The following is an 11,709-nucleotide window of genomic DNA, read 5'->3' as shown; positions in this document are numbered from 1 at the left end:
CTCTGTAATCACGTCTCTCTCCCCTCTCTCTCTCTCTCTCTCTCTCGTACTCTCTCTCTCCCTCTCTCTATCTCTCTCTCTCTCTCTCTCCCTCTTTCTCTCTCTCTCTCTTTTCTCTCTCTCTCTCTCCTCGCTCTCTTCTCTCTTCTCTCTCTCTCTCTCTCTCTCTCTCGCTCTCTCTCCCTTTCCCCGTCTCTTCTTCTCTCTCTCTCCTCTCTCTCTCTCGCATCTCTCTCCCTCTCCCTCTCTCTCTCTCTATACTCTCTCTCTCTCTCTCCCTCGGCTCTCTCTCTCTCTCTCTCTCTCTCTCCCTCTCCCTCCGCTCTCCCTCTCTCCTCTCTCTCTCTCTCTCTCTCCTCTCCTCTCCTCTCCTCTCCCTCTCCCTCTCCCTCTCCCTCTCCCTCCTCCGTCTCTTTCTCTCTCCGCTTTCTACTCTCTCCCTCTCTCCATCCCTCCTTCCCTTCCTCCCTTCTCTCCCTCTCTCTCTCTCACACAACACACACACATCTCACAATCTCTCTCTCTCTCTATCTACTACAGAGCTGCCGGAGACTGGTCAAACACGGACCGAGCGCTGAACGATGGGCGTAACGTTCTACGTGTCGTACGTCGGCAGACACCGCTGCCAAGCGAGAACCGGCCCGCCGCAAAAAAGAGATAAGCAAGCAAAGAGAAAAGATAGCAAGAGGGCGTGAGGGAAAGATAGCAAGAGGGCGTGAGGGAAAGATAGCAAGAGGGCGTGAGGGAAAGATAGCAAGAGGGCGTGAGGGAAAGATAGCAAGAGGGCGTGAGAGAAAGATAGCAAGAGGGCGTGAGGGTAAGAGGTAGAGGAGACCTGGTGCCCAATGTAAAAACGTTTCACAACGGCAACGATTTCAAGCAATAGATGGCGCTGGCACTTGTTGACGCTCGTAATTCGGCGAGTGTTTGGGAGTAACGCGAGTAGTGCTCTGCATCATGTGCAGGCGCGTCATGAGGGATGGATGACAGGCCGTGACACACGTGGTACTAGTCTGTCTGCGTAGTGTTATCCCCCCAACATCAGCTGTCCGCTACATTATGCAGAGATGCTAACACTTTTCTGAGCAAACTGTAGTGAGGATGTCTGAAATCTGTAGTCCGAGGGTCACGCAGTGACCCGAGTATGCTAGGGAGGGTCGGGGCATGCCCCCCCGGAAAAGTTTTGATTCCGAGATGCAATTTCCTGCATTCTGGGACCCAAAATGACAATAAGTTCACACTGAATTTGCTGCTAAATACATGTAGTTATTTTCAATCATGTTATATAAATGTAACACTGAAACAAAAGACTTGAAATATCATCAAAATTATTATTTTTTTATCGTAATAAAAATCGTAGTTGTATGCAAACTGGTCGTAGTGGTCAAAATGCAAACGAAATTCGTATAAAATACGGATAAATATTAGCGGTTGGCATCTCTACATTATGGCATGATTGCACACAGAAATCTGTAGGTATGAATTGCACATGTGCCCGTGCGGTGTGGTTGTGCATGTACGTGTGTGTGTGTGTACGTGTGTGTGTGTGTGTGTGTGTGCATGTACGTACGTGTGTGTGTGTACGTACGTACTATCGCGTGATGCTCTTGCTTGCTGACTGACCTACTTTTACGCGCTAGATTCTGCATCCGATCGGCAGCAGACAAACTCCGTGCCGTTTCTACCGCAGCACACCCGCTATAAACCAGCCATCAGTAATCGCAGCGCTCGAGAGAAATCACGAATCACATTCGTCGGCGCACACCGGTCGCCGGACACGACCGGTGGCGCTCTCTACCGACAAGTGGCCGTGTCCGCTGTCCCCTACTCGTCTCTGAGACGACAGTCGGACTGACCCGACTCCTGCGCCCGTCGTCCCGGAGGGAAATCGGGACGCGTCTGCGGTAACGGGAGACGGGTGGTTCGTGGTACGCGCGCGTGCGGTGCAAGGGGGGAGGGGGAGCTGTGGGTGTGGTTCTAGCAGCTGCTAGCATATCCCACGTTAGAAATCGCCACCAACGTGCCGGGTGCCGCATCCCTCCCATCGAGCCAAGCAGCTAAACAATTAAGCGATTAGTCATTACTATTATGACTAAGAGAGAAGCCAGGCCCTGCATCAGCAGTCCAGGAGTCAAATACTCCCTGATTTACTGTCGGACTCCCAGATTTGACATATGCAGGAGTCCGTACGTGTGACTCCCTGAAAATTCTGCTATACAAACTGGATCGTTCCGCAGCACAGCCTCGCGGAATTACCGTATTTTTTCAGCAAATGTTCTAAGAAAATTTGGCAGACGTGCAACTGCATGCATGGATCTTAAAAATAAGCACATGCGTTATTACCATTATTATTATTATTTCCAAAGTGGATCACAGCATTAGCCAGTGGCTTCTGCCTTATTATTACTATTATTATTATTATTATTATTATTATTATTATTATTATTATTATTATTATCAGGGACCGGCTGCTACGTCATACAAGATGCGCGGCCACAAGTGATGCTCGTTAAACTTTTATAAGTAATATGAAGTTAAAGTTAAACATTGTGTTAGATACGAGCCGACCAGACACCCTCATTGATTCCCTTACCGGCTACTGTGCGCCACTTGACCTCGAATAAAGTTCATAGCACCCATGCAACCTTCGCCCCCCCCCCCCCCGCTCTCATAAGTAGAAATTATGCATTGCATTCACGTAACCGCACCACAAACAGCCCTGACTGGCTACAGCAGCTGGCTAACACCGACTACCCGATCATGCATAGGTTCACACGACCACACTCAGGTACGCGTAACTGCACGGAATGTGCAATCACGCCTCCGCAACTGCCATGGAGATCGCCTGAGCGAGATTTCGGCGTTGCATTTCTCGCCGCAGCCACGTGACAGTAGCAGACCACCTAGTTAGCTAGTCGTATGTAATGTGGGTCGCCATAACCAATGAGCGACAACAGCAGCAGCAGCAGCAAGGACATCAACAACAACCTCTGCATTGCTACCAACCATATTACATGAGAAACAGCAGCAGCAGCAGCAGCAGCAGCAGCAGCAGCAGCAGCAGCAGCAGCAGCAGCAGCAGCAGCACTAGTACAGCAGCAGCAGCTCAGCAGCAGCAGCAGCACTAGTACAGCAGCAGCAGCAGCAGCAGCACTAGACAGCAGCAGCAGCAGCAGCAGCACAGACAGCAGCAGAGCAGTCTCATGATCACTACGTCATCGCCATCATCATCGCCATCATCGCAGAGCTAGCGTGTGCGTTGATCGCCGCATGCCTAGCGTGTGGCGTGATCGCCGCATTCCAGCGCGCCGCACCACGCCCGCCTAGACCGACACCGACACCGAACCCCCCACCGCTACCAGCATTTCGTCGAATCGCGGAGCCAGTCTAACGCCTCCCACTCTCTTTAAACGTAATATAAACACCCTTGCGCGCGCGTCATCACTGCGATGTTCCCCCCTCCCTCGGCACGTTACTCACGCTAACTACAGTACCCCCCCCCCCCGGTCCACCTCGCCGGTTTGTTGTCGGCGTGGTCGTCTTCGCCCGAGCCGGCATTCCAGCGAGGTGCACGAACCACGTAAGCTGTCTATGATCTCTCTCTATCTCTGTCTCTGTCTGTCTCTCTCTCTATCTAATCGTCTCTGTCTCTCTCTCTCTCTCTCTCTCTCTCTCTCTCTCTCTCTCTCTCTATCTAATCGTCTCTGTCTCTCTCTCTCTCTCTCTCTCTCTATCTAATCGTCTCTGCCTCTCTCTCTCCTTTTTCTCACCCCCCTCCCCCCAGTCTTCTTTCCTCCCTTGCTCTCTCTCTCTCACGCTCCTCCACCCCCCCCCATCATTCTACTTCTCCCCTCTCGCCACCGCCACCCCATCGCGCGTGCATGCCACCGTAACCGGTTGTGAGGATCGCACGTAGGAACCTTCGCGTCCCCGAGCCCGGCTAGACGCGGCGTGGGAGGGAGGGAGCAGGCCGGAGTCTCTCTCTCGCTCATTGACTCGCCGTACGAGGCCGACATGCGCTCACTTCCTTCACCGACGCGGCGGCCGCGGCGACGATATCATAGTTGCCATCAAAGTCGCAGCGTCGATGCGTACTACGCACCACATACACTGAGCACTGCTGCTGCTATTGCTGCTCCTGCTGCTACTTGTGCTGCTGCTGCTGCTGCTGCTGCTGCTGTTATTGCTGCTGGTGGTGGTGAGGGATGAATGAAAAAAACAAAAACAAGTGAGAACGAGTGATAGAATGAGGAAGAGGGAGGGAGAGTGAAAATGGGAATCAGAATGAGAGAGTGAGAGCGCGCGCCAGCGAGAAGATAGCGACACACACACAGCGCATGTGAGAGAGAGTTGCATTCCATTTTGCCGCAAACAACTACCTCTCTATTTTCATCCGATGCAAATGACCCAATTTACAACACACGCACGCCATGTTTTGCAAACGGCAGCGCACCGTACTGTAAAGTATAAATGCTTGACTAGACATCGTGCGAAGGAGAGGTATCAGCCTATCTACACGCGTAGCGTGGAGAAGGTCGCCAACGCTTCCTCCCACGTAGGAGATGGCCCAGCTTGTATAGCCCCTACGATTACCGAGAAACGAGAGCACTGCACCGCACACAAGAAACCTGTCTGTTTGTCTGTCTGTCTGTCTATGCGGGTTGTCTGTGCATGTGTGCTTCTTCTATTCGCGTTACCTCAGGTTAACGTGTAACGGTTACCTGTCTGCTTCACTGTCTGTGTACCTGTATGTCTGCCTGTGCATGCGATCGTCTATTCACTTTACCTGTCCCGACTCTCCTCTTCTCTTCTCTACCTACCTACCTATCTACCTGCCGGTGTGTCGATGCATGTGTTCGTCTATTCACTTTACATGTCCGAGTCTGTCCGACTTGCTCATCCCTGCCTGGGTGTCTGATTGTGTGTATCACCTGTATGTACCAGTGCGTACCTGAGTGTACTATCAGCTTCAACTGCATAACACTGCCCGCCTGCCTGCCCATGCATCTGTCTACCAACCCAACCTGCCCAACCACCGGTCCATATGTTTCTGCATACATGTACCTATCCTTCCACCCATTTAGCTACAACCTAACACATCATACAACCACCTAAATATACTGTTACATGGGCACTAAATCAAGTGGGAATGTTCACACAGTTACATCCTGTCCCGCAAGCAACTGCACTGGTCCGCATTCTTATGGATTTTCCGAGCCGACGTACTTCTGCTTTAGCAGGAAAGGCAAGGAGGAGTCAGGAGCAGGAAAGGTCCTATCAGGTGGAATTTACCGAGCTGCGACTCTCGCGGTGAAGTAGGCTTCCCCACGGGAAGGGCTTCACCCATCTCGCCGCCAGCCTTTCAATCGCGGCGTAAACAAGCGCGCGTTCCTACGACCCGCCTGGAAGTTTAGGGGAGGCATCGTCGTGCGTGCGTACTCCAAAAAAAATGCGAGCGCCTAAAATCGGAGAAGATGCTGCTATTTTAAGACGGAAGAGGCTACGTTTTTATTATCCCCCCCCCCACCCCCCAGCCCCCGCTGCCTTGAACCCACCCATCGTACGATCTACTACAGCCAGCCAGTGAACAAACAGCAGAAACCTCGAACGACAACAGAACGCTCGATCACGCTGACGGCGACAACATTTTTGCGAAGGTCACGGATGCGACAGTGAAACTCGAGCAAAGCTGGAAAATCACGACAAAAAAACCGGTTGCGGCGGTTCCGTGACCCCCGCCTCGCTCGCTCACGGCGACAGACGCCTGACAGATGCCGTCGCCACGGCGACCAATTGCCAATCACTTAACGCCACACCGATCGAGTGATGCTATCGATTGGGTATATACGATCGCAGGTGCCACACCCTCCACCCCCATCTAGGCCTGGCAATGTACGAGGGCAGGGTGAGGGACAGAACGAGATCTATGCACAGTGACAGATGGAGTGCGTAGTGTTTGTGACATCGCGTCGTTGTCAATGCAGGCGAGCGCACAATGATTGCAGATTACACACATATTATATGCACTCATGTTCACCCATCCCTTAGTACTCCACTTATCTATCCTAGCTTATCTCCCCAACTGTTACTACTACTACTACTACTACTACTACTACTACTGTGGTGCTGCTCGACTGCTGCTGCTGCTACTACTGCTACTGCTACTGCTGCTGCTGCTACTACTACTACAGCTGCTATGCTACTGCTACTGCTACTGCTACTGCTACTGCTACTGCTGCTGCTGCTGCTGCTACGCTGCTACTGCTACTGCTACTGCTACTGCCTACTACTACTTCTGCTGCTGCTACGCTAATGCAGCTGCTGACATTCCGCCGCTGCTGCTACTGCTATTACTTCTACCTATCAGGGTTCTCCAAGAGCACTTTATAGCCTGGCGGCCCGCCAGGCTATCGTCGAGCCCCGCCATGCTAAATATCATAGCCCCGACCCCCTAGCAGACGGATAAGAAGATGCGCAGACCGAGTAATGAATGGCGAACCGCTGGGACGTAAAATATAGAGCAACGGCGCCTTCGGCGATTTGCAACTAGGACCGTAAAGGCAGCACCGCCATGCTATAATGAAAAAGCTTGGAGAACCCTGCTATTCTAATACTACTGCGTTCAAAGCGAATGCTACTGAATGCAACACTGGGACGATTGATATGCACAATGCCCGCCCCCCACACAAGTGAAACGGCGGTGAATGTTGTTTGCGTCGGGATGACGCAACATCAGTGTGTGTGTCGTGCACGCAGCATCAGTGTATGAGTCGTGCACGCAGAAGGTTGCATCAGCTTCGTAACTCACCAGGTGGCTGGATGCTTATCACTCTTACTCCAAGTTAATTACATCCCCCCCCCCCACCGAACAAACACAGGAGGCAGAAAGAGCGGAAGCAGGAGGGAGTGCACGGGGGAAGGGAGAGAGAGAGAGATGAAGACTTTTGAAGAGAGAAAGAGAGAGAGAAGGCAGACAGAGATAAGCCTCCACTCACTCACGCACCCCCTCCCTCCCACACACCTAACTGCTACTGTCGATCAATGGCAGCGAGCAATCTGGCAGCGTGCCAGCGATTTCATCAGCCGGCGTCGGCTGCGCGGACGTGTCGTTGCGCGGGCAGCCTGCGCAACTATTGTCCGCACGACTCCCCGCTACGCACGCACGTACGCAGCGAGCACGCGGTTACCGCACCCCCCCCCCACCCGTGTCACGGCAGCGACCTCGGCAATTAACGGCAAATTAGAACTTTTTCTCTGATAAAAATGGGTGCGGCGGTCGGCCGGACCGACCCAGTTTTTCTGTTATAATGACCCGTGTGCAGTCAGTAATAGACACAGAGTGTGCAGTTATAGGGGGGAAATGGTGTCGAACAATCAGTCCGGGTCAGTGATGTCAAAATAAAACGGAAAAAACTCATTCGGTCTGACAGCTTTGACGAATTTTGCGTTCTCTGAATTGTGTGTGAGTAACTTCCCTCCCATCCGCCTGTCACCCTGTCTGGATTGAACGAGACAAGACTAATGTACACGTTATGGTATGCCGACCTAACTACCGTAAACCCTCTACATAAAGGCCACTTGAGCAAAATGCGGTCTTCGTAGACAGGTGTCGATTCTATTGAGTGGTTTCACTGTGTAACGGCAACATAAGGGGCACGCAAAAGACTGTTCTTTACATGACACAGGGTTGACTGTCAATTAACACAGGTTTGACAGCATACAGGTACTCTTACAGGTACTCTATAATAAATAGAGATAGCAAATAACACAAGATTGTCTGTACAAGCCTTAGACCTAAAGTCACAAGATGTCCACTGAGCAGGGGAGGGGAGAAGGTAGTGGGTGCCACAGAGAAGTGTTGCAGCTCAGGTAAACGCAAAACCAATTGCGCCACACCCGCATACTCGTAGTTGACCTGCCCCACTTCTCCTTCTACACTCCTGCACAGCTATACACAGATAAGATGTAGAGAGTGGGCATTCATGAATGACACCCGTACTCGTGACTTATCGTTGTGTGTCACAGCCGATAAAGGCAAGTAAACAGGAAGAGCGAACGACGCACTTTCTCGTTGATTCATAAACAAGTTCTCGATCGGCTTAACTCGTTATAGTCGCTAATTACAATGAAACAATTAAGCCGCATGCTTACACGCTCTTGCAATCATGAACCATGACAGCATTAGCCCTCTGCATATATAAGCCCAATGCGAAATTGCCCGATCATTGTGAAATACACAACGGTTTCCGAGAACTATACAGTCTATTTATATTCACAGAATGACAATTAAATGCAATAGTCTATGCATGGGATTCTACCTGACAGTCTGCTGATGCTGATCTTTTGACTTCTATATCAGTCTATGTCTGTGGCCAATGCAATTAGTTAACGCCCGCTTTTAAGTTGGAATTGAGCATATAATTCTGTGATCTATCAGATAGTTGTAATAATAATAGTTTAATTAATACGATACAGGAGTGGTAGTATCATTATTGAACAAATATGAGTGCATGTGAGAATATGTAAACATATGCTCAATCCTAGTTTGGGACCCATGTATGTAGGCCTATCCTATAGTTTGCATATATGCTTAGATAAACTATAATTTGGGGTGCTAAACAGTAAGCTAGGAGGATTGTGCCAACATATGTTCGTTGTGTTACGTACACTAAATACAATATTCAATAATACCATGCACTTTCACTTTGCCAATTTCTGGCCAAAATTAATAAACTTTATCAAATTTTCAAATAACTGATCGAGCAAACACTAAATATTTTAGAACTATATATGATTGTACAAAAGAAGATCCCCGCAAGATTTACTGTGAAGGTGACATGCAGTTACGAGTAAGCCTCCACTGACTGAGTGACTCTGAGACCGACTTGTAACAGCAATACATTTTTGGAACGAAGCCAATTCTGAGGGTGTGGAACTCATTCGCGATGTCACCGGCTGTTTTCAAATATTTATCCATTTATCCGAAATAATCTCGGATAGTTTAGCCTAAAACAACTAGTTCGGTACTTCTGGACCATCTCTTTAGCGACATATTGATACGGTATTGTCTAGTTTACCTCGAATACCTACCCGTACAGGGGGGCGTTATATGACATGTATGCCTACATTCCCCGACACCGGTCCGAGAATGTTTGATTTTCAAGAGACAATTGTGGTAAGAAGAACCAAGAAATTTCCATATTTCTTAACGCTAACATAAATAGGGATACTTACTGCAATGTTTGGCCGCGTTGACATCTTTCTTCGCGTGAGATGGACTCTTCCTTACTGCCTTGATGATCGAAGCCATTTCGCACACAACTCTGTTCACCGGTAATGAAAATTCCGTCTCCTGTTCATGTCGAGCGACTCGCGCTGTGTAATCACGTGACCACGCACGCCACCCGAGCTAATACTTCGTTCCAAGTGGGTGTGATAACGACCTGCGTGGGTTTATTTAATCGATTAATCAGTCCACGCTACGAAATTTACTCAAGGATTAATTCTTTATCTATCAGCAACAACAAATATTTACCTGTATCAATATAGATGCGCATATTTGTTAGTATCGCCTAATTCTCAAAAGCGGACACCCCTGTCTGGGAATAGAGTGGCCTGAATCGCGCGATCACGCCACTCGCGCGGTCCCCATATAAGGCAAAATAGGCGGAGCTAACCCGAATGAATGAAATACTTCCATGAACCACGTCAGTGCGAAATGGCGCCAAAACGCAGTAAAATACGACAGCGAAAATATAATTTTGGAAATAACGGCGTCATAGAATTTCAATTAAATTAGAAGTTAGGATCGAGTCGTTAAAGATGTAATCTGGTTAGCGCAGCTGAATATTGGCAGACATACACCCGATTGCATATATGGGACCGCCAGGGGCGGCGCCACAGGGGGGGCAGGGGGGGGGGCTGGCAGATGGCGCCACTATGTTAATAGTTTCTTGTAAGCTGGGATGGTAATCGTTGGGGGATAGATTCACTCGCCAAAGCTCATTTTGAGATTCAGCCATTCCCTCCATCACAACTTAGAGGAGGCGCTATACAAGTACAACATATGATCGTCCGCGAACGCGAGTGGTGTGTTGTTTTACATACGTGAAGGCCTTATACGGTTGAACTGGAAGATTTTTGAAATTAGAACCCCTCACGTAATGCGTTTTCTCGCGAAGCAGGGGTGTTACCGGACGCCCTGACCCCCCCCCCCCCTCTGTACACGACCCGCTGGAACTGGTAGACTGATACCGTGTGCGCTTTTGCATGACGGGTGGAGTTCAAGGGGGTAAGATTCATGATTCTCAAGCTGCGTACGCAAATATTTTGCGTAATCTTGTGTACCAATCGCGACGTTGCTAGTTGCGATTCATGCAACACACGACTATTTAGTAATTTCAGTATATTTCGCGTACGCAAGCGCCAGGCCCGTAGCCACTTCTATTAGGGGGGGGGGTTTCGTTTTCAATGTTGTGAATTTTGGCTCGGCAAAACGGGGCGTTGTCAGGATTTGTACCCAGGGGGGTCTAGCCGTAACCGTATTGCGAGTCACGCGAAAGGGGGGGGTGCTGGGGGCGCCCTCCACCCAGAAAAATTTTAAAATTAGCCACCCCCTTCAGATGCGTTTAAATCTGCGCGAGCACGGGGGGTCCGGAACTCCTGGACCCCCCCTGTACACGCCCCTGCTCGGCCGCTGAAGCGACCAGGCGAGGAGCCAAGCGACCGAGCGGGAAGGTTGTGGGGGGGGGGTGTTCACTGTTCAGCCCTCCCGCACGATGGAGAATGTTGCAGATTATTAACCTCAGAAATGGAGCGACTGAGGTGAAATTCTTGCAAATTTTCAAAAAAATAAAAATTTTGGCTGGGAGGAAAGGGGCTCGGGGGGGGGGTTCGTTCGAACGCCCGTAACCCCCCCTGGGCTTACGGGCTGCAAGCGAGGCCGTTTTAGTGCGATTCATCAAGCCTAAAATTACGTAAAGCCTTTGCGTAACTTAACACGGCTGACGAGGTGCCGTAACCCACTCGAAATTTCCGAGGTGTTTCAAGCGCAATACCGTAGCATGTATGTATTTTATTGAGAAAACATTATAAATGTTTTTAACCGGGCGGCGCCCACAGGGCTGGTTTCGGAATTACCATGACTACACAGACAGGCGGCGCCTTTGACCTTTTTTTTGTCATAGCTGGCATGTTTTCGTCATAAGGCGATCGAGTTAGCCCGTGTACGTGCCACAGGGGCCGCCGTGCGCCTTGTACGCTGCACACAGCACGCACTTGTACGTGCACACAAGCACCGCACGTGTTACGTAACGGCGCACGCACGGCACGCCCATGTAGTACGCAAGACGCACGTTGTACGTGCAACACGCACGCAAGTTGTAGCGTGCACACACACCACGCACGGCACGTGTAACGTGACAGCACGCACGCACGCACGCCACGCGTACTGTCGTGCCTTTCATCGAGTGTTTGAACACAATCATACAAACCGAAAATCGAGGACAACTAACACATCCCCAGCACTCCTGTAGATCAGCTAGAAGCCATATGGTTTACAGTACAAGAGTAGGCGTCAGTTTTGGTTCCTATGGTATGTGTCGCACATTTGATTGTTTATGCTAGCACGTTCCTCAACAGCCACCGCTTACGATGCGTAAGTGGAATTTATACACTGGAATCATCAACATTTGCGTACGGCAGGTTGAA

The 11,709-nt window shown here is 50.1% G+C and overlaps 1 protein-coding gene across 1 annotated transcript in view; it reads right to left on the bottom strand.

The window, feature by feature from the left end:
* Nucleotides 1-11,709, bottom strand: part of LOC106818291 (low density lipoprotein receptor adapter protein 1-B-like) — a 17,811-nt gene that overhangs the window by 5,270 nt on the left and 832 nt on the right. The window lies entirely within an intron of this gene.

This window comes from Priapulus caudatus, unplaced genomic scaffold (genome assembly GCF_000485595.1).
Source record: "Priapulus caudatus unplaced genomic scaffold, Priapulus_caudatus-5.0.1 Scaffold2142, whole genome shotgun sequence".
NCBI classification, from domain to species: domain Eukaryota; kingdom Metazoa; phylum Priapulida; class Priapulimorpha; order Priapulimorphida; family Priapulidae; genus Priapulus; species Priapulus caudatus.
The sequence above is the reverse complement of the archived record's forward strand: the minus strand, read 5'-3'. Positions and strand labels throughout refer to the sequence as shown.